The sequence below is a fragment of the Pelodiscus sinensis genome, chromosome 19, assembly GCF_049634645.1.
Source record: "Pelodiscus sinensis isolate JC-2024 chromosome 19, ASM4963464v1, whole genome shotgun sequence".
In the NCBI taxonomy this organism is placed as follows: Eukaryota; Metazoa; Chordata; order Testudines; family Trionychidae; genus Pelodiscus; species Pelodiscus sinensis.
The window spans coordinates 24,347,633-24,368,014 of record NC_134729.1 but is presented as its reverse complement, the minus strand read 5'-3'; the positions used below and the strand labels follow the sequence as shown (position 1 = coordinate 24,368,014).

Genomic DNA, 20,382 nt, shown 5'->3' with positions numbered 1-20,382 from the left:
ACATGTGAATAGGGGATAATGATCCCACTGGTTGTTTAGTGGCCTTCTTGTTTCTGATGTACTTAAACCTTTCTTTGCTATTGCTTTTTGAGTTTTCGGTTGCTGTTCCTCAAGCTCCTTTTTGGCTTTCCTAATGATATTTTTTACACTTCATTTGCCCCGAGTTTATGCTCCTTTCTATTTTTCCTCACAAGAATTTAACTTCCACTTCTTAAACCAGTAGTCTCTAAACTTTTTAACCACAAGATCACTCTTTCAATGTAAGTGCAATGTAAGATCTACCTCAAACCCTTGCTCGGCTTCCTTCCTTCCTTCTCCGAGGCCTCACCCTGCTCACTCCATCCCCCTTCCTCCCTGAATCTCATTCACTTCACCAGGCGGGGTAGGGGTGCAGGCTCTGGTCTTGGGCCAAGGGGTTCGGAATGTGGGAGGGAACTCCTGAAGGTAGGGAGGTGGGGTGGGTTCTGGAGTGGCCTAAGGGATATGGGAGCGCAGGGTGGTGCTTTCAAGTCCCTCCTACCCTGGGAGCGGCTGGACAGCCAACACAGGCTGCCTCAGGGCTGGAGCTGGCTTGTGCATTAGGAAGGAAGGATAAGGGACTCCACCTGAAGGTAGAGAGGTGAGGTGGGTTCTGCAGTGGGTTAGGGGCTAAGGCATTTGCCTGCAGAGTACAGCGTGGTGGGTTCCAGTTGCATCTCCCCTATACAGCTCAAGTCCCCCCCCTTGGAGTGACCAGACAGCCAAAAGAGGATAAGGGACCCCCTGAAAGTAGGGAGGTGGGGTGGGTTCTGGAGCATACTAGGGGATAGGGCATCAGCCTCTGGAGCACAGGGAGGTGAGCTGGATTCCTGCCCACTCAGGCAGTGGCTGAGGATGGAGCTGGCTCCCAGATTAGGAAGACTGGCTGACAGTGGTAGGGGAAGTGGGGTGGGCCCTGGAATGGACCAGGTTTTGGGCATATTCACAGCTGGGGAGCACAGGGTGGTGAGTTCAAGTCCTGCTGCCCCTTTGCCCCCCAAGGCTTCCTCAGGGATGCACCTGCCTCCTGTGCATGGGAGCAGGATAAGGGACCCCTGAAAGTAGGGAGGTGGGGGTAGGTTCTGCAGTGGCTTAGGGGATTTGCCTGGGGAGCACAAGATGGCATGTTCAAGTCCAGCAACTCAAGACCTAGCCCTCCCCTGCCTGCACTTGGAGTGACCCAGGCAGACAACACAGAAGAAGGGACCCTGGGGAGGTAGGGTGGGTTCAGGAGTGGCTTAGGGGATAGAGCATTCACTTGGGTCCTGTCCCACCTTGGCAGCTCAGGTACTGCCCCCACACCCACCCTGGGAATGACCAGACAGCCAACACAGGATAAGGGATCCTTTGACGGGGTGGGGTCTGGAGTGGCCCAGGGGACATGGCATTTGCCTGGGGAGCCTATGGTTGTGGGTTCAAGCTCCAACACTGGGAGTAGCAGGACAGGTGTCCTGCAGATGGAGCAGCAGAGTTAAGGCAGGCTCACTCCTACCCTGGCCCTGCATCACTCCTGAAAGCAGCTGGCATGTACCTCCCCTCCTCTATAGGCATGTGACAGGGCTAACCTGCCCCGCACTGAGCAGGAGGGAGAGGAGCCCTTTTATTGGGTAGAACACGCCCCTCCCCCACAGCCCTACTGGGCATGCTCGAAGTGCAGCCTCACTATAAAAGGCTGCCAGGCTGCTCAGTTGGGGCAGACTGCCGGGGAGGAAGGAGCTCCGGCCCAAGCTGCAGGCCTACTGCTGGACTGGCTGCCAGACTCAGAGGGACCACCGCTATTGCTACTACCATCCCTGGGGTGAACATGCCGCCAATGCCAGGGGGCTGCCCACCCCGCTGCAGGGGACACCCCCTGCGCTGCTGCCCCAGAGACGGGACCAGCTAACGTTGCCGCTGCCGCCAGCCCAGCATTGCCAGGTGGGACCTCCGTCGGCCACAAGGCTGGGGTAGGAAGCAACCCGGGGCAGGAAAAGCCCCGGTGGGCTCAGCACGTTTTGGGGAGGACTCCCCCTCCCCTCCCCCCGCTGAGCCAGTGGTGGGAACCACCCACCATCATTAGGGCCCTGGGTTGGGGTCCGATCCAGACCCCCTACCCCAACCCCTCAGGGCCTGCTGCAATTGCTGGACTAGGCCTCCGGGCCTGTTGCGGCTACTAGACTAGGCCTCTGGGCCAGTTGCTAGTGCTTTAATTTCAGGGAGAAGGGGACGGGGAGGAGCCCCGCCACAAGGCACTAACTCTACTGGCCACGGTTCTCCATTATTGAACAATGGGAATTGCAGGAGCAGCATCTGCAAGCAAGGACAGCAAGTGGAGACCCCCGCTCTGCCTTTCTCAGAGGCTTCAGGGACATGCCAGCCCTCTCCAGGGGATAATGACTCCAGACATGACAGGTCAGGCACTTTAGAACTCACTACTCAAAAGAATTGAATGTAAGCATAAGAGAGAAATGAAAGTTATGAAATGCACAGACCAGTCAAACTAAAACTAATCCACTTTGCAAGCAGTAAAAGTAGTAACAACCCCCATGTATGTGTTGGGTTGGGAGATGAGAAGGAAGGGCAGTGTGTATTTGTGAGAATGACAGACACACACACACACACACACACACACTGTGTGGAGACAGGGTACGGGGGGGAGGGGAGGAAGGAGGGACACCCTGACATCAGCACCCCCCTCTTCTCCCTCTCACGCTGCACAGCAAGCAGGAAGCTCCCAGGGGACAGTTCCAAGGCAGAGGGAAGGAGCAGCATGAGAGTGGGTGGAAGGACAGCCAGCCAAACCAGTCAGGATCACCTGTCAGAGATCCCGATCGACTGGTTGGTGACCAGTTTTAAACGATGCCTTTCTGTCTCTCGTTGCGTCTCTTACTTTGTTGTTTAACCACAGTGGCACTTTTTGGGTTCTCATACTATGTTTTTTAATGTGGGGCACATATTTAAGATGAGCGTCTAGCATCGTATCTTTAAAAAATGTCCATGCAGCTTGCAGGGACACTTTTGGCGCTGTGTGCCTCTTCGTTTCTGTGTAACTAACTTCCTCATGTTTGTGTATTCCCTCTTTTGGAAATTAAATGCTACAGTGTAGGGCTGCTGTTGTGTCCCCCTCAACCCCGCAGGGATGTTCAAATATGGTCCCTGTGACCAAGGGGTCCAGCAGTATTCACTTCTGGGACCAGATCCTGTGCTCCTTTGTGGGCTCCAAGGCTGAGGTAGTGGGTAGAGGAGCTGCCTAGTGTGATGTTGGCCAGTTCCAAATTCCCTGGGCCTGGTTTGTGCTGCTGTCAATAGGGAAGGTCAGGCCATCAATGGAGAAGCAGGCCTGGCTCCTCTTGGTGCCGTGGTGTTTCTATCACCTAATTCACAGAGATGTGTAATAAACCGAAGGGATTCCCACTGCTGAGTCAGCCCCCTCGCTCAGCTCATCAGCGTCACTTCTGTTCCCTCTCCAGGCTCAAGGAAGAGGCTGGGCCTAATTGCTGGTGTCGTTGAGGTGTCTGAGCCCATATCCAAGCTCTGGCTTGTATCTCACTGAGGGCCTGATCCTGTTTCTGTTGAAGTCGATGGCCCAACTCTCAATGGGAGCAGGAGCAGACTCCTATAGATTCTGATAAAGAACCAGATTCTGCTCCCATTTACATGTGTAAAAATCCAGAGCAACTCCAATGAACTCAATGGAGCCACCTTAGGTTTCCACCAATGAGTCCATTGAAGCACTCTGGAGTTAGGGTATTGTGAAAATCTCACATAACCACACGAGTCCTGGCTCTGGAAAACACCAAATCTCAAGAGCCAGGGGATAAAAATCACAAGAGAGGGCGAGACTGGATTTACACTACCATGACCAGGAATACAACTGGGTTCTATCAGCCCAACTGGGGTCTCGCTCTGACAAGGCCCCTTATGAAGCCTCCTTCCTATTCAGAAACACCTCAGGTTTTCCGTGGAAAGGGAATGGATCTGAGTTGACTGGAATAATAGTTAATAAACCTCCACCACTGAAAGTTTTATAGAGACAGTATTGACCTTTCCATAGATGCCGAATAGAGGGGAAAAAAGCTGCCCTGTTCTTCTACCAAAATGCTTCTAGTTGACGATTTCCATACACATTTTATAGATTTTTTTTTTTTTTTCTTACTCTGTCGGGAGCGTTCTTCCTTGGAAGGGCTAGCAGAAAAGTGTTTATGGGGGAGGGGAAAAAATTGTTTGCACAGGCAAATCTCTGCAAAATTGTAAGCCCCGAATACATGTAAATAATGCAAAGCTTTGGATGTATTTGCAGAACTACACTGGGTTTATGGGCTTGTTTTAGCTGTCATGGGGATCCCAGTAGGCTGGTGCAGCATTTACAAGCTTTAAGATGTTTACAGTGGAAGCAGGGCCTGCACTGTCTTGCTGGAGGTGCATTCAGTCAGGAACAGGTCTAACTCTATTGGTAAAGCTCCCGTTGCCAATACCATGCTCGGCAACAGACTGTGTGCTGCTCATCACTCTTCCCATTTGTGCTGGGTGTTTTAAGGTTCAATCGCCTTAATAGACCCACCTTTCGAGAGCCCTCTTTGGAGGAGATTGCGGTTGGCTCTGCACAATGGGGAGAGGATAGATGGTGCTTTGCTGCCTTGGGTCCCAGCACAGGGCACTGGGGCAACGTAGGTTGTTACACAGGGAGGATGGTGTGTAACATGAAGATGAAAGGAATCACTGCATTTGAGGTGGGATCTAAAAGGGTGTCACAAGGAGGAGGGAGAAAACTTGTTCATCTTGGCCTCTGAGGATAGAACAAGAAGCAATGGGCTTAAACTGCAGCAAGGGAAGTTTAGGTTGGACATTAGGAAAGTTCCTAACTGTCAGGTGGTCAAACACTGGAATAAATTGCCCAGGGAGGCTGTGGAATCCCCATCTCTGGAGATATTTAAGAGCAGGTTAGATAGACATCTGTCAGGGATGGTCTAGACAGTATTTGGTCCTGCCACGAGGGCAGGGGACTGGACTCGATGACCTCTTGAGGTCCCTTCCAGTCCTAGTATTCTAGGATTCCCAGCTGGAGCAGCCATGCCCGCTCTAGCTGTTCTTGAGCTAGTGCCTACAAATAGCAGGGTGTCCATGGCAGCAGGGGCTTGAATACGTACCTGCTAGTCTCAGAGGCTGGCCATGCTGCTGCAGCTGCACTGTTCTTTAGAGGCATTGGCTTGGGTGCAGTGAGGGCAGGTGTGTGTTCATGAACTGGGAATCACACCTCCCAGCCCCAAGGCAGACACACCCAGAGAGACTGGGCTTTAAATAGGGGCTATGTGGGACTGAGGTGTGAATGGGCCTAGAGGTGACTCCTCACATAGGGGCTTCCAGGATAGGGATCTTCACCTGAGATCTAGCCAGCCCAGGCAGATTAATAAGGGGTCAGCTGGGCTGTGGAAGGCCTGCCCGATTGGCTAAGAGGAGCCAGCCAGCCTACTTTTAAACTCAGCAGCTGGTCACTGCTACTCAATGCTTCTGTCCATATGTGTTAGCTGCAGAGCTTTTGCTCTTGCTTTGCTGCTGCCCTGCATCAAGCTCCAGGCAATCCTGTTTGATCTTGCCTGTGCTTTGCTTTGATCGTGTTCTAATCCTCTTCCCAGTGGCCATGGCCCACCTGGTTTTTTTTTTTTTTTTTTCCCCCCCCAGGACCACCTACCCATGCAGGCTGGGCTTGGGGGTTGACCCTGCTGCAATAGCACTCTGGCCGGGGAGTGGAGCAGTCCAAATAAATTACATGGATTTTTTTTTTTTAATTTGTGTTGTGGGAGCACCTAGTGACCCCCATTAGGAACCAGGTGCTGTGCCAAGATACTTCCCACAACTTGGGCTAATGCTTGAGCCAGGGAACCAGGCATGGGGAATTCAGTGCCGTCCATATCTGTGGAAGGACTAAGTGTTGAAACGACAGATATGAGTAGAACAGGGAATGTTTAGTCAGATGCGATCAGGTTATTTTCTTTATTTTGAGTTTGTTGGACTTTTCTGTGCTTAGCACATATAACTACCCCCTTACACTGTAGCTTTCCAAACTGAATCCTAGGGAAGTCATTCTCTGTATTTGAATACTTCTTTTTTAGTTTCTCTGTAGCAGCCACGTAATGGTTCACTGTGTGTGTTTTCTGTTTTTGTTGTTTATAAAAATAATCTTTTCCATGATCTGAGTCCTAGAAGGCAGGAGTTTCTCTGTGCACATGCCTAAGACTGCAAGCTAACCTGCTTGGAGATATTAAGAGTTTATTCAAGCTCTCATCAGAGGGAGAGTTGAAGAGGCTGAGGGTACCCCACAGGAAAGAATTCCCAACTGTACCTTCCCGAATTCTCAAAGGGTTTTGCTCTTGGGTGGTGGTAGCAATAACAATCCAAGGCCAGGGAATGTGTGACCTTGTGGAGTTTCAACACAAGCCTTTAGTGTCAGGGTATTTTAAAGTCTCTTGTGGGCCTCCACCTTCTGCACTCAAATTGCCAAAGCGGGGAACAGCCTGGACAAGCCCCTTGAGTACTACTATTTTCTCCAGGGTTTCCTTCCTCTGCCCTGCTGGGACAGCCCATCAGGAAATTGCATGGTGATGCTTGGAGATTTCTGCTTGTAGATTTCTGCTTGTATCTGAGAAATGGGACTTTGCTGAACTCCCTGGGGCTGGTGAGAATTCATGAGCCTTGGTCTGGACTGAGGATGATTCTGAAAAGCCAACCCATTCTGGCATTTCAACAGCAATCTGGACTTTAATCTTAACCATAATAGAGCTGGCAGTCCTCTGTCATGAGTCTGCCCCTTGCCCAGAGCAAATACACACTGCAGGAAGGATACTTTTACATGTTTCTTATAAAGGATTAATAAATGCTTAATAGCTATTCTATTAAGGAAGTCTCAGAGGGGTAGCTGTGTTAGTCTGTAAGGGTATGTCTATACTACCACCCTAGTTTGAACTAGGGTGGTTATGTAGTCAATCGAAGTTGCAAATGAAGCCCAGGATTTAAATATCCCGGGCTTCATTTGCATCTTGCCGGGCGCCGCCATTTTTAAATCCCCGGTAGTTCGGACTCCATGCCTGCGACTACACGCGGCATGGAGTAGGTAGTTCGAATTAGGCTTTGTAATGGAACGAGGTGTAATGGTAGTTCGAATTAGCCTAATTCGAACTACCTACTCCGTGCCGCATGAAGCCGCGGGCACGGAGTCCAAACTACCGGGGATTTAAAAATGGCGGCGCCCGGCAAGATGCAAATGAAGCCCGGGTTATTTAAATCCCGGGCTTCATTTGCAACTTCGATTGACTACATTAACCACCCTAGTTTGAACTAGGGTGGTAGTGTAGACATACCCTAAGGGCGCGTCTCGACAGCACCCTTATCTTGGAATAAGCTACGCAATTTACACTACACAAACTGCGTAGCTTATTTTGAATGTATTTAGAAATAGCTTATTTCTAAATTTGGCACTGTCTATACAGCATTTATTTTGAAATAAATCTCTAGTCTGAAACATCCTTTCCTCCTCATGGAATGAGGTTTACAGGGATGTCAGAATAGCAAGCCTGTTACATTTTGAAATAACAGATGCGTTCAAAAGATGCAGAATAGCTAGTTCAGGATATCTCCAATATCCCAAAACAGTACTGCAGTATAGATGTAGACTAATTGAAAAAACTTACAAAACAACAAATGGTCTTGCAGCACCTTAGAGACTAACAAAAAATGTAAATGGTATCATAAGCTTTTGTGGGCATAACACACTTCTTCAGATGAATGAAGTAAGGAGTGATGATTTCTGCAATAGAAAACAAGGAGACCCAGTAGAAGGCTCCTAAATTATTTAAAGGGATACAACCCAACTGCTGTATAATACTGCAATCTGTTGGATCCTAGATTAACCATATTATTAACATCTATTAATAAGATATTAACCCTTTATCAATGCCTTAAATTAAGTTTAATAAAATGTGTGATCTGGAACCTCCTTAATCCAGCCCAAAGAGACGACGGTTGAATGGAGTCTTTTATTTTCCTATCAGCTCTGTGATTTTTTTTTTTTTCTGTTGTTTCTCACCCCTTGGTGGCCTCGCTTAGCGCTGCCTCTGTCATTTGTGCCTGGCTGCGGAAACATTTCCCTGGACACTTGATTCATCCATCATTTAGATAATCGGAAAAAGCAGTTTCCAGTTAAGAACATCCTTAAAACCCCCAAGAAGAAATATTCACCTTGAACTTACAATGTTCCTCTGACTGCTTTTGCCTCTGGAACATTGGGGACATTTTTTTTGTGTCTACTTCTTTAAAAAAAAATAATCTCTTGGTAACTTCTGAGAATCTGATCTGTCTTTGCTCTGGCAAAACTCCCTTTGTTATTCAAGCCAAGAGTTTACCGGGATTAAAAGAGAGGATTAGAAATGTGCGTGAGTAATAAGGATGTCCAGGTACATTAGGCTGCATGAGCACTTATAAGAGATACTAACCCTCGTGCTTTAGCCATGCACTGCCTGGGGTTAGGAGAAAATTTCCCCTATGGGCAGGTTGGCCCATAATTGTCCATTGTGGGGATTGTCCATTACAGGGCTGACAGCCACTGCAGGCCCACGGGCAAGGGGTGTATGCGTGTGTGTGTGTGCGTGTGCGTGGGTTTGGATGGAAGGGGCAGGGCGGGGGCAATCAGCTTGTTCTTACTTTTGTTTTCATCGCCTTAGCCAGTAAGTTCCACCATGAGGGAGAAAGCCGGAAGGTACTTAGTAGATAATTGGGCTGATCAGTGATACAGGCTGGGGTCATTAGTGGAGCAGAAGCTGTGGAGAGTCATCTTGATAGTATATCAGAGAAGATTGATAAGGGTCTCTCTCATCCTCCCATTGAGACTATCGGAAATGGAAGAGAGAACCACTCCAGTCGGAAACAGCCGGCTCTAGATGGAGAAATCTTTGCTTTTCTCTGCGAGTGGGAAGCCACTGCTATGTCAGCTTGCACCCACCTCACTGACAGTGTAATTCACAGCCTTGCACACACCGTGTCTGCTGTTTTCACCTGATTCACGCACCCTTTTGTTGAGAAGAGATCTCCCTCGCGGGGAACGGTTAAAATCAAATAAACAGTCAAATGAATTTAAAACAAAAATAGCAATTCAGAGGCTGTGTTCTATTCCTACCACCCACCACCATTTATAACTAATTGGGGCTTTGTTATACACTCTCACCCAGTGACAGATAAATACTAAACTCCACTGGTTAACAATAATCACCCTAATTATACCAAGATGACATTTGCAATTCAGGCAATTGCTAATCCATTACCTCACTCTGCTGAATACTAGAACATTCAAATTAAAAGTTATTCACCCACAAAGAACATTGTTTTAGTAGCTGAAACAGCTTAGTAAAGGAATTTATTACGGTAATTTGCAGCATTCCCATAAATAAAACATTCAAGAGTTGTCTCCCCTCCAACTCCTCACCACAAAGAGAAGTATAAAATAGATCTTTTCTGATACATCTTTTCCCGCCTCTCGTATATTGTGATTTTAAAAAACGGAAATTGTCAGACAAAGTTTGCCTCCTTCAATGAATGGCGCTTCTGAATACACCTTATATGGCCCAGAGCATATGGATCAGCTGAAATAATTGCAAATACACAGTTGTAAAAACCGATGTAACTACGCAAGCAGCACAAATAATAGATTTTGTGTTGACTTGAAAACTTTTTTATTGTTGAAAATGTTGGAAATAAAAGTTAATTTTTAACTTAGATTTAAACATCTTGTTACCTTGCTTGCATTTTTAAAAATCAATTTGAAGGTGACTCCAAATCAAAGTTGTTTTGAACTGAAAAAGTTCCTAGTGCTTTAACTAGAAAAGAAAACAGACTTTCAACTTTTCCAGAATCCTCTCGCCCCCCCCCCACCAACATGAAAAATCTGGTAAAATAGGGAAATATGTCGCTGTTGCCAAATCTGTTTTTTCACCAAAAAATAGTCACACACAAAATTTTGCCTTGTTTTTGTAACACTAGTGGCTTTGTCCCATGAATCACAGCAGTGTCAGTGTGATGAGAATCAGGCAGTAAAATTCCCCTGGCCAGTCCCCGGTTACAACAGTTGGGCCAGAATTTCACAGCAACATTTCAAAAGTGAGGAGTGAGTAGAGTGAGAACTTCGCAGGAATGTCAGGACTAGAAAGAGAGGAAGCCCAGAGTGGAAGGGGGCTGCAGGGAGAGAGGGAAAGAATTCAGAGAGGGACTGCAGGGCAGTAAAGAGTGGAGCCATGCAAGACATAGGAGACTGTTGGGTGGGGCCAGGCTGGCTGATGTTGCCTACTTTTAAATTGCCACTAGAGCCCCATGTGGTGCACTCCCAGCAGCATTGAGAGCTGCCTGGGAGAGGCAAGTCCCAGCTCCGCCCCTTCTGCCTGATGCACTGCCCCTTGTAGGGATCACGCAGCTCCCCTCCCCTGTCCTTACCCCTGGACTTGACAAATCTGTCAGCCCCAGTGGGGGAGCAGGCTCTGGAGGTGAGTGCTGATCAAAGGAGTGGAGCCCAGGGGAACCATAATCTTGGAATCTCCTTAACTTGATGACTTTATTATTTGCATTGGAGTAGCCCTGGTCGTGAGCCCCGGTCATGAACCAGCATCCCGTATGATCTAAGGGCTTGTCTAGATGGAGAGCTGGTGCGTGGCAAGCTGGAGTGTAGATCTAGGGCACACAAGCATGCTGTGTCCTAGCTGGACGTGGTCCCTTCTATGTGTTCAAAAAATTCCCTCCTGTTCATTGACCTATAGGAGTGGGTCACAGTGCACTAGGTATCTTTTTTCAGGGCTGGCCCTAGGTGCCCCAGGCATCAAGCATCTTTGGCTCTCTCCCCACCTGTTAAACTTTTGAATACTTTATTTTTCATTGCATTTGTAGCCCATTTCATAGCATCATAGACTCCTAGGCTGCGTCTAGACTGGCATGATTTTGTGTAAATACTTTTAATGGAAAAGTTTTTCCGTTAAAAGTATTTGCACAAGGGAGCGTCTATACTGGCATGTGCCTTTGCGCAAAAGATTTGCTTTTGCATAAAAGCATCCGTGCCAGTGTAGACGCTGTCTTGCTCAAGAAAGCTCCAATGGCCATTTTAGCCATCAGGCTTTCTTGCGCAAGAAATTAATGTGGCTGTCTACACTGGCCCTCTTGTGCAAGAATACTTGCGCAAGAGGGCTTATCCCTGAGCAGGAGCGTCCAAGTATTTGTGGAAGAACCACTGATTTTGTACATTACAAGGTCAGTGTTCTTGCGCAAATACTCGCGGCCAGTGTAGACAGGCGGCAAGATTTTGCGCAAAAGCATCTGCTTTTGCGCAAAATCATGACAGTCTAGACGCAGCCCTAGGGCTGGAAGAGACCTCAGGAGTCATCGAGTCCAACCCCCTGCTAAAAGCAGGACCAACCCAAACTAAATCAGCCCAGCCAGGGCTTTGTCAAGCCGAGACTTAAAAAACTCTAGGGTTTGAGATTCTACCCCCTCCCTAGGTAACATTTCACGACGTTGCTGCATGATTTGCGTGCATGATTTGCCCCGTCATATCAGACTATAAATTGGCACGCAAGGATCTGTAAATCTGTATTTATTCATGCCAATTATAAGCAAATGCAGAATACTTGAAACACGTTATTTTAAATATTCTTCCTCTCCTCCTGTTGCTGCTAACACCAAAACCAGCATCCCAAGCCTGGCACCCCTCAAGCTTGCACATCCCTAAATCCGGCTTTTTAGTGCATAGTAGCAGGTCCAGTTAGTGCACTGAAAGCTGGGATGTACCTCTACAGCACACTGGCCTGCCAGTCTCTAACTCTGCACCCATACAAACCTAATATACAGCAATGTCTGTACTCCTTTGTTCCTAGGGGGCAACTGATCTACCTCAGCGGCCATCATCCTGCTGTGCAACTTGGTCATACTTGGTCATACACTTTGGCAATGTCTAGTCTGCATGCTTCTTTCGGAAGAGATCTTCCAAAAAGCTTCTTCTGAAAGAGTGCATCCACACTGCCAAAGCGTCAGACAGATAGCGTCCACACTGAATGTACCCCCTCTCGCATGAAAGCTGTGATTACTACGGAAGGAGTGGCCACCAGGGCACCTGTGCTTTTTCCTTTCACCTTCTCGCGAAAGAACGCCTTCTTTCCCAGCCTCACACGCCTTTTTGTGAAAGAGCTCTTTCAGAAAAAGGCTTCTTCCTCGTAGGAAGAGGTTTACCAATATCGGAAAAACCCCTCTGTTCTTTCAATTTTCTTTTGAAAAAACGTGATGGCAGTGTGGACGTAACTGACGTTTTTTCAGAAAAATGTCCGTTTTTCCGAAAACTCTGTAGTGTAGACATACTTGTGTGGATGTGTGTGTGGGGGGGGAGGGCTTTTTAACCTCCCTCAGGTGGCTTGTAGTCATGGCGTTGGGCAAAGACTCACTCTGCAGCTCAAATCGAAATGGAACCAAAGAAACCACAATAGGTCTGGCCTGGCCTGGCTGGTTTCCAAGGGCTCCTGCTCTCCCAAGCTCTGCAGGTAGCTGGGTCACGGCTGCGGGTCATGTCAGTGAGCGTACTGCTTCCCAAGGGACATCGCCAGCAGAATGTCAGAGTGTGGGTGAGGGGACCTGCCTGGGAAGAGAATCATGCTCGCTGCCACCAAAGACAGATGACTCGTTCTTCCTTCTCCGGTTCCTCTCCTGAATGACAAATACGCTGCAAAGAGAGCTGCTGGAGAGGTCTGGGCCTGCTGCGCTGCCTGGGTGGGGTAGGAGCAGTAATAGTTAGATTTAGAGTCTGCAAAAGGCAGCTCAGGTAGGACGAGTGGAACGTTTTCTGGGAAAATCAGATTTTTTGACTCAGCAAACATTTTCAGGGGAAGTGTCTGCTATCTAGGGACAGTTCTAACTTTCTTTTTTGTTTGTTTAAACCCAACCTTTTTATTTTCAGCTAAATACTTCCCCATGAAAGTTGAAAGGTTTGGCAGAAAAGTTTAGCCCAACATTTCCCCTCCCCCGCCTCCCTTTCATGGACATTTTCCATCGTGGCTGTAACTGCTGGTGGCTGAGGATGCTGGCAGAGTATCAGCTCCAATCCACTAACCGGTCAGTGTTGGGGATCAAAAATCATTCCCATCTGATGGCTCTGTCAAATGAGTTTAGGGCATCTCCATGCAGATCCTGGTCAAAAGAGGACCATCTTGAAAAAAAAAGATCTACAGGCACCAAATGCAACATTCAGCTGAGATGCTAAGGACCAAGGCCCCAATCCAGGAAACCCTCCCTATTAAGAGCGGCAGTGCCATGCAGGTTCTTGCATCACCCTCATTACAGCAGTATTTCAGGTTTCCAGAGCAGCAGTAAGTTCCCGTAAGCATGTTCTTAACTTTAAGCTTCTGCATAAACCCCATTGAAGTCCACAGGTGTCCAAAGCTAAGCATGCGCTGTGCTGAATTGTGGTCTTGTGAGTAGGCCGTGCAGACGGAATTCCCCCGCCATCATCGGCCGCCACTTGTGAGGTCAGATTGGCAGGGGGCTTGCAGGGATGTTTGCTCTGCTGTTTATTCTGGGGCTAGAGTCCTTCATCACTGTGCCGCGTGGCCCTGACTCTTCATGCCAGCACTCAACAATTTACTAAAAGGCAAATAGAAACCATCCCCCAGAGCAGCCTGGCAGACATTCATCCCGGCGTGTGCCATCAGGAGAAGGGAGGAAAGGGTTGAACTGCCTAAAAGAGCCTGTGTTTCATAGAATCATAGAATAGAATAATAGGACTGGAAGGGACCTCAAGAGGTCATCGAGTCCAGCCCCCCGCCCTCAAGGCAGGACCAAGCTCCGTCTACACCATCCCTGACAGATGTCTATCCAACCTGTTCTTAAATATCTCCAGAGAGGGAGATTCCACCACCTCTCTTGGCAATTTATTCCAATATTTGACCACCCTGACAGTTAGGAATTTTTTCCTAATGTCCAATCTAAACCTCCCCTGCTGCACTTTAAGCCCATTACTCCTTGTCCTGTCCTCAGAAACCAAGAGGAACAAATATTCTCCTTCCTCCTTGTGACACCCTTTTAGGGTATGTCTATACTACAATGTTAGTTCGAACTAACGGACGTTAGTTCGAACTAACATTCATAGCCGCTACACTAGCGCTCCGCTAGTTCGAATTTGAATCTAATTAGCGGAGCGCTTAGTTCGAACTAGGAAAACCTCATTTTACGAGGACTAAGCCTAGTTCGAACTTACTAGTTCGAATTAAGGGGTGTGTAGCCCCTTAATTCGAACTAGTGGGAGGCTAGCCCTCCCCAGCTTTCCCTGGTGGCCACTCTGGCCAACACCAGGGAAACTCTATGCCCCCCTCCCGGCCCCGGAGCCCTTAAAGGGGCACGGGCTGGCTACGGTGCCCGTGCCAGGTGCAAACCTGCCAGCACCCAGCCAGCAGACCCTGCACCTGGCACGGCACAGAGCCACCCACCCGATGTCCCCCAGCCCACCCCCTCTTCCCGGGACCAGGCTGGCGGCTCCCGGGAGCTTGCCCTGGACTGCAAGAGGCGGGCACCTTCCTGGGCTAGTGCGGACATCGTGGACCTCGTCCACGATCTCCGCACTAGGCACAGGAAAGTGGCCGGCTAGGGCAGGAGAGCTGCCAGCATGGCCACCCAGGAGCAGGTGTGCATGAAAATCAAGGGGGTCCACTGAGACCCCCGACCCTGAGCCCTGAGATTACAATGGCCATCCTGGGTCAGACCAAAGGTCCATCTAGCCCAGTAGCCTGTCTGCCGACAGCGGCCAACCCTAGGGACCCTGGAGGGGATGGACTGAAGACAGTGACCAAGCCATTTGTCTCGTGCTATCCCTCTCCAGCCTTCCACAAACTTTGGGCAGGGACACCACTCCTACCCCCTAGCTAAGACTACTCCATGGACCCAACCTCCATGACTTGATCTCACTTCCCTTTAAACTCTGTTCTAGTTGTAGCCTTCACAGCCTCCTGCAGCAAGGAGTTCCACAGGTTAACTATTTGCTTTGGGAAGAACAACAACTTTCTCTTACTAGTTTGAAGCCTGATACCCATTCCTTTCCTTTGGTGTCCTCTAGTCCTTCTTTATGGGAACTCAGGAAGAACTTTTCTGTGTGCACCCTCTCCACCCAACCCCTGCTTTTAGAGACTTCTATCCTGTCCCCGCTCCATCTCCTCTTTTCTAAGCTGAACAGTCCCAGTCTCTGTAGCCTCTCTTCATCTGGGACCTGTTCCCAACCCCTGATCATGTTAGTTGCCCTCCCCTCTCCCAGCCTTTCTCTTCCCCTCTCCCACCTCCTTTTCCCAGTCTCCCCCAGTTTTGTTCAATAAAGACAGAGTCAATGTTGGAAGAAACGTTATCTTTATTTTGTACATCAATAAGAAGGGGGGCTAGGGAAGGGTAAGTGGAAGGAGGTGAGGGAGGAATGGGGTACGAGCCCCCGATGGGGAGGACTGGGCTGGCTCTGCGGGCTTCTGGGGGTGGAAGCTCTCCTGCAGCCCCCCGATTGCCCCCTCTCTGCAGATGGCAGCCTGTGGCAAGTGCCACCGGGCTGATGGCCGAGTGGTGTGATGTGCCCAGTGTGGGTACTCCGGGCAATCCAAGCCAGGACTGCTTTGCAAGCGGGGCACCCCTTAGAACTGTCTATCCGGGGTGGGGATCGGGACCCTTTAAGCGCAGCCCTTGGCTAGCCTGAGATAGCATCTCCACGCTCTAAGTCCTCCTCTGATGCTCTGCCGGCACTGCTTCCGGCCATCCTTAAGCCCTGTTCAGGGTCCACTCAATGTGGACTTGCTAGTTCGAATTAGCAAAACGCTAATTCGAACTAGTTTTTAGTTCTAGACGCGTTAGTTCGAATTAGCTTAGTTCGAATTAGCTTAGTTCGAACTAAGTTAGTTCGAATTAACGTTGTAGTGTAGACGTACCCTTAGATATTTGAAAACCGCTATCATGTCCCCCCTTAATCTTCTTTTTTCCAAACTAAACAAGCCCAGTTCATGAAGCCTGGCTTCATAGGTCATGTTCTCTAAACCTTTAATCATTCTTGTCGCTCTTCTCTGTACCCTTTCAAATTTCTCCACATCTTTCTTGAAATGTGGCGCCCAGAACTGGACACAGTACTCCAGCTGAGGCCTAACTAGTGCAGAGTAGAGCGGCAGAATGACTTCACGAGTTTTGCTTACAACACACCTGTTGATACAACCTAGAATCATATTTGCTTTTTTTGCAACAGCATCACACTGTTGACTCATATTCAACTTGTGGTCCACTATGACCCCTAGATCCCTTTCCGCCATGCTCCTTCCTAGACAGTCGCTTCCCATCTTGTATGTATGGAACTGATTGTACCTTACTAAGTGGAGCACTTTGCATTTCTCTTTATTAAACGTCATCCTGTTTACCTCTGACCATTTCTCTAACTTGCTACGGTCATTTTGAATTATGTCCCTATCCTCCAAAGAAGTTGCAACTCCACCCAGTTTGGTAACATCTGCAAACTTAATAAGCGTACTCTCTATCCCAATATCTACATCATTGATGAAGATATTGAACAGTACGGGTCCCAAAACAGACCTTTGAGGAACTCTACTTGTTATCCCTTTCCAGCTGGATTTAGCACCGTTAACAACAACTCTCTGACTACGGTTATCCAGCCAATTATGCACCCACCTTATCGTGGCCCTATCTAAGTTATATTTGCCTAGTTTATCAATAAGAATATCATGCAAGACCGTATCAAATGCCTTACTAAAGTCTAGGTATATGACATCTACCGCTTCTCCCTTATCCACAAGGCTCGTTATCCTATCAAAGAAAGCTATCAGATTAGTTTGGCATGACTTGTTCTTCACAAACCCATGCTGGCTATTCCCTATCACTTTATTACCTTCCAAGTGTTTGCATATGATTTCCTTAATTACCTGCTCCATTATCTTCCCTGGGACAGACGTTAAACTGACCGGTGTGTAGTTTCCTGGGTTGTTCTTATTCCCCTTTTTATAGATGGGCACAATATTTGCCCTTTTCCAGTCTTCTGGAATCTCCCCTGTCTGCCATGATTTTTCAAAAATCATAGCTAAAGGCTCAGATACCTCCTCTATCAGCTCCTTGAGTATCCTGGGATGCATTTCATCAGGTCCTGGTGACTTGCTGGCATCTAACTTTCCTAAGTGATTTTTAACTTGTTCTTTGTGTATCCTATCTTCTAAACTTACCCCCTCTCTGCTTGTATTCACTACGTTAGGCACACCTCCAGACTTCTCGGTGAAGACCGAAACAAAGAAGTCATTGAGCATCTCTGCATCTCTAGAGTTTCACTATACTCTGAGCATTCCCTCGCGCCTATGCAGGCCGGACCCACGTGGCCATCTGAGGCATAGAGCACTTTTGTCAGTGCGATCACAGCAGAACCGTCCAAAGCTACGTGCAATAAAACAACAAACCGCCACCGATGGGGGGTTCCTGCTGGCGCATCCTCCCTCAAGCTCAGCTCCAGGTGCCAAGAGCTAGCTTACAGGAGGCAAAGCAGGCGATTCCTTCCACAGCCAGTCTGATTATGGGTTACCTGCCACCAGGCCTGGCGGTGGATGGGGACTCTCGTGGGATGCCGAGCCGTGCGGGGAGAAGGCAGTATGGGCTTAGGATCAAGCACGGAGCCTTGTGTGGCTGAAGGTTATTACAATCAAAGGAGCTAAGAGCTCCATTGTGGTTGAAATTCATCCCTGCACAAAGCGTCTGTATGGTTATGTCTACACTAGCTCGGTAGTTCGAGCTAGGTAGGCAAATGAGGGCAACCGGAGTTGCAAATGAAGCCTGGGATTTAAATATCTCGGGCTTCATTAGCATCTTCTCGGGCGCCGCCATTTTTAAATCCCCCTTAGTCCGAACTCCGTGCCCGCGGCTACACGCGGCACGGAGTAGGTAGATTGAATTAGGATCTCTAATTTGATCCTACCGAGGAGTACCAGTAGTTCAAATTAGAGATCCTAATTCGAACTGCTAGTATCCCCATTTTACTGTGGGGGAAACTGAGGCACAGAGCCATTTCAATTGTCCACATTTAAGCAGGGACTCTGCATTGGACTCCAGAGCTCCGGAGCTCCTTTAGCCACAGGAGCATCTGCCCTCCTGTAGCCAGGCCCCTGGGCGAGTCCGTCTCTAGCTGAGGTCACCTGTGTGGCAGAGTTCTCGGCCCATCGCTCTCTGGGCCGGGTGCTGTTTGCCGCGGCGGCGGGCAGCAGCACCGAGAGTGCACACGTGTTTTGCTGACAGCTGCTCTGCTTCAGTGTGAATGTGGACCGGGGGGCAGCTGGGTGAACGTGGACCGGGGGCAGCTGGGTTGCTCCTGGCCAATTGAGCCAGCTCGCCGGAAGGCTGCTCTCATCAACAGAGACCCGCAGGCTTGTGTTCGCCTGCACTCCTTCTTCCCCAGCTCAATTAAGGAACAACATATTTTCCGGCTCGCCTGCTCTGCTTTTATTTCCTCTCTGTCTCATGCTTCTGCTGAGTTTTTCCTCCTCCCTTCTGTGCGCCGGCAGTGCTGTTGAATGCTAATGAGGGCGCATGCCTTGGGCAGCCCGGCTTTGCAGCCACGCTGGGGTCGGAGCCTTGACGGGCTGGTTATTCGAACCCCCTTAGGAGCTCTGGTCATTGGGCAGAGCACCCTTGTGCTGGGTGCTTGCAGTAACCCCTCGCTTTGCAGGAGGGAGGGAGACCGCCCTGCCTCATGTACTGGGCAGTAACCCTCTGGTTCAGGCCCTGCTGGGGGGCTGTCGTAAGTAGTCCATAGGTCTGGGCCCGTCCAACAGAGGCAAACAAGAAATAATACTTGGTTGCTCTTGTCCCCGCCAATGTTCCTCTAATCTCTTCCATCCATGTGCTCATTTTTCCTATCCATGTGTGGAATGCATTTTTGATATGCACGGAAGCATGTGTGAATGTGCACCACCAGGAGAAACAGCAGATCGAGCTGTGGGTGCCCTGCTGATCTGCTGGGGGGCACTGGACTCTCCCTTGAGAGGCTGCACAAATGCCCAGCTTGCAGGGAACTCTGGTGCCCGCCCTTGGGCAGGGCTGAGCACCGTGTACTCTTTAGCTCCCAGCCCCTTTGCTGGGGCTGGCAGCATTGCACAACCTGGAGCTATAGCCCTTGGAGGGGCGGGGGGGGGAGAGTGCTGAGCAGAGAGCAGGCTGTAGCTTAAGCCGGCTAACACACATGGGCTACGTCTACATTGGCAAGATTTTGCGCAAATACTTTTGACGCAAGAGTTTTTGCATTAAAGTATTTGCGCAAGGGAGCGTCTACACTAGCATGCGCGTTTGCGCAAGAGATGTGCTTTTGCACAAAAGCATCCGTGCCAGTGTAGACGCTCTCTTGCACAAGAAAGCTCTGACGGCCATTTTAGCCATCGGGCTTTCTTGCACAAGAAATTCATGTTGCCTGTCTACACTGGCCTCTTGCACAAGAACACTTGCGCAAAAGGGCTTATTCCTGAGCGGGAGCATCATAGTTCTTGCACAAGAAGCCCTGATTTCACACATTAGAGCGTCAGGGTTCTTGCGCGAGAACTCCCCGCCAGTGTAGACAGGCAGCATGTTTTTGTGCAAAAGCGGCTGCTTTTGTGCAAAATCACGCCAATGTAGACACAGCCATGGTGTGGGACTCTGCCCTTTGAGTGGGGCAGCTTGGGGCTACAGCTGCCATAAAGCATGCAGTTCAGGGTTCGGGTAGGGATAGGCACCCACACAATCTAGGGGCTTCCTGAAGGGGGCACCAGCCAAGTCTAGCATCCTAGCTTGATGGCTGGTTGATTCTCACAGGCCTCCTGTCCTGTGGTGGGGAGTCAGCAGGGGGAGGGGGACATCTGACAACACTGCATCCCAGCTCAGGGCTCTCCCGGGGGTAGAATGGTCCACCGTGGGGTCAGCTGAGATCCAGCTGCAACATGCTGACCTAGAAGCCATCAGCCACATAGCTGGAGAGTCATCAGCTGCCCTGGGCTACTTCCTGCATCCCCAGGGATCGGTACCCTGGGATCCACAGATCCTCTGGGCCCACCCTGGATGGAAATCCCAGCAACTCTCCCTCTGCGGCTGTCTCCTTCAGGGCAGGGTGTTGCGAGGCAGATTCAGCTCACAGAGAGCGAGGTGTCTGTCTCCTTCCCCGATTCCTGCTTAAAAGAGCTGCAGAGCCCTCCCTTTCGACTCCTTGTCCTACCCTGGTATGTCTGGTGAGGGGGGTGGGGAAGGGAAGGGTTTGGTGATGCCAGCATGGGGGAGTGCTCCCTGGTATGTGTGGTGAGGGGCGGGGGGCGGGTTCAGTACTGCCCATAGGGTGCCCATTCT

At 49.5% G+C, this 20,382-nt stretch overlaps 1 long non-coding RNA gene across 1 annotated transcript in view; it reads left to right on the top strand.

Moving 5' to 3' along the window:
- The first annotated feature begins 1,740 nt into the window (after nt 1-1,740).
- LOC142818889 (uncharacterized) overlaps nt 1,741-20,382 on the top strand; it is a 36,443-nt gene continuing 17,801 nt past the window's right edge. Inside the window, exon 1 of the long non-coding RNA XR_012896590.1 lies at nt 1,741-1,935. This is a non-coding gene — a long non-coding RNA (uncharacterized LOC142818889). The remainder of the gene's footprint in view (nt 1,936-20,382) is intronic.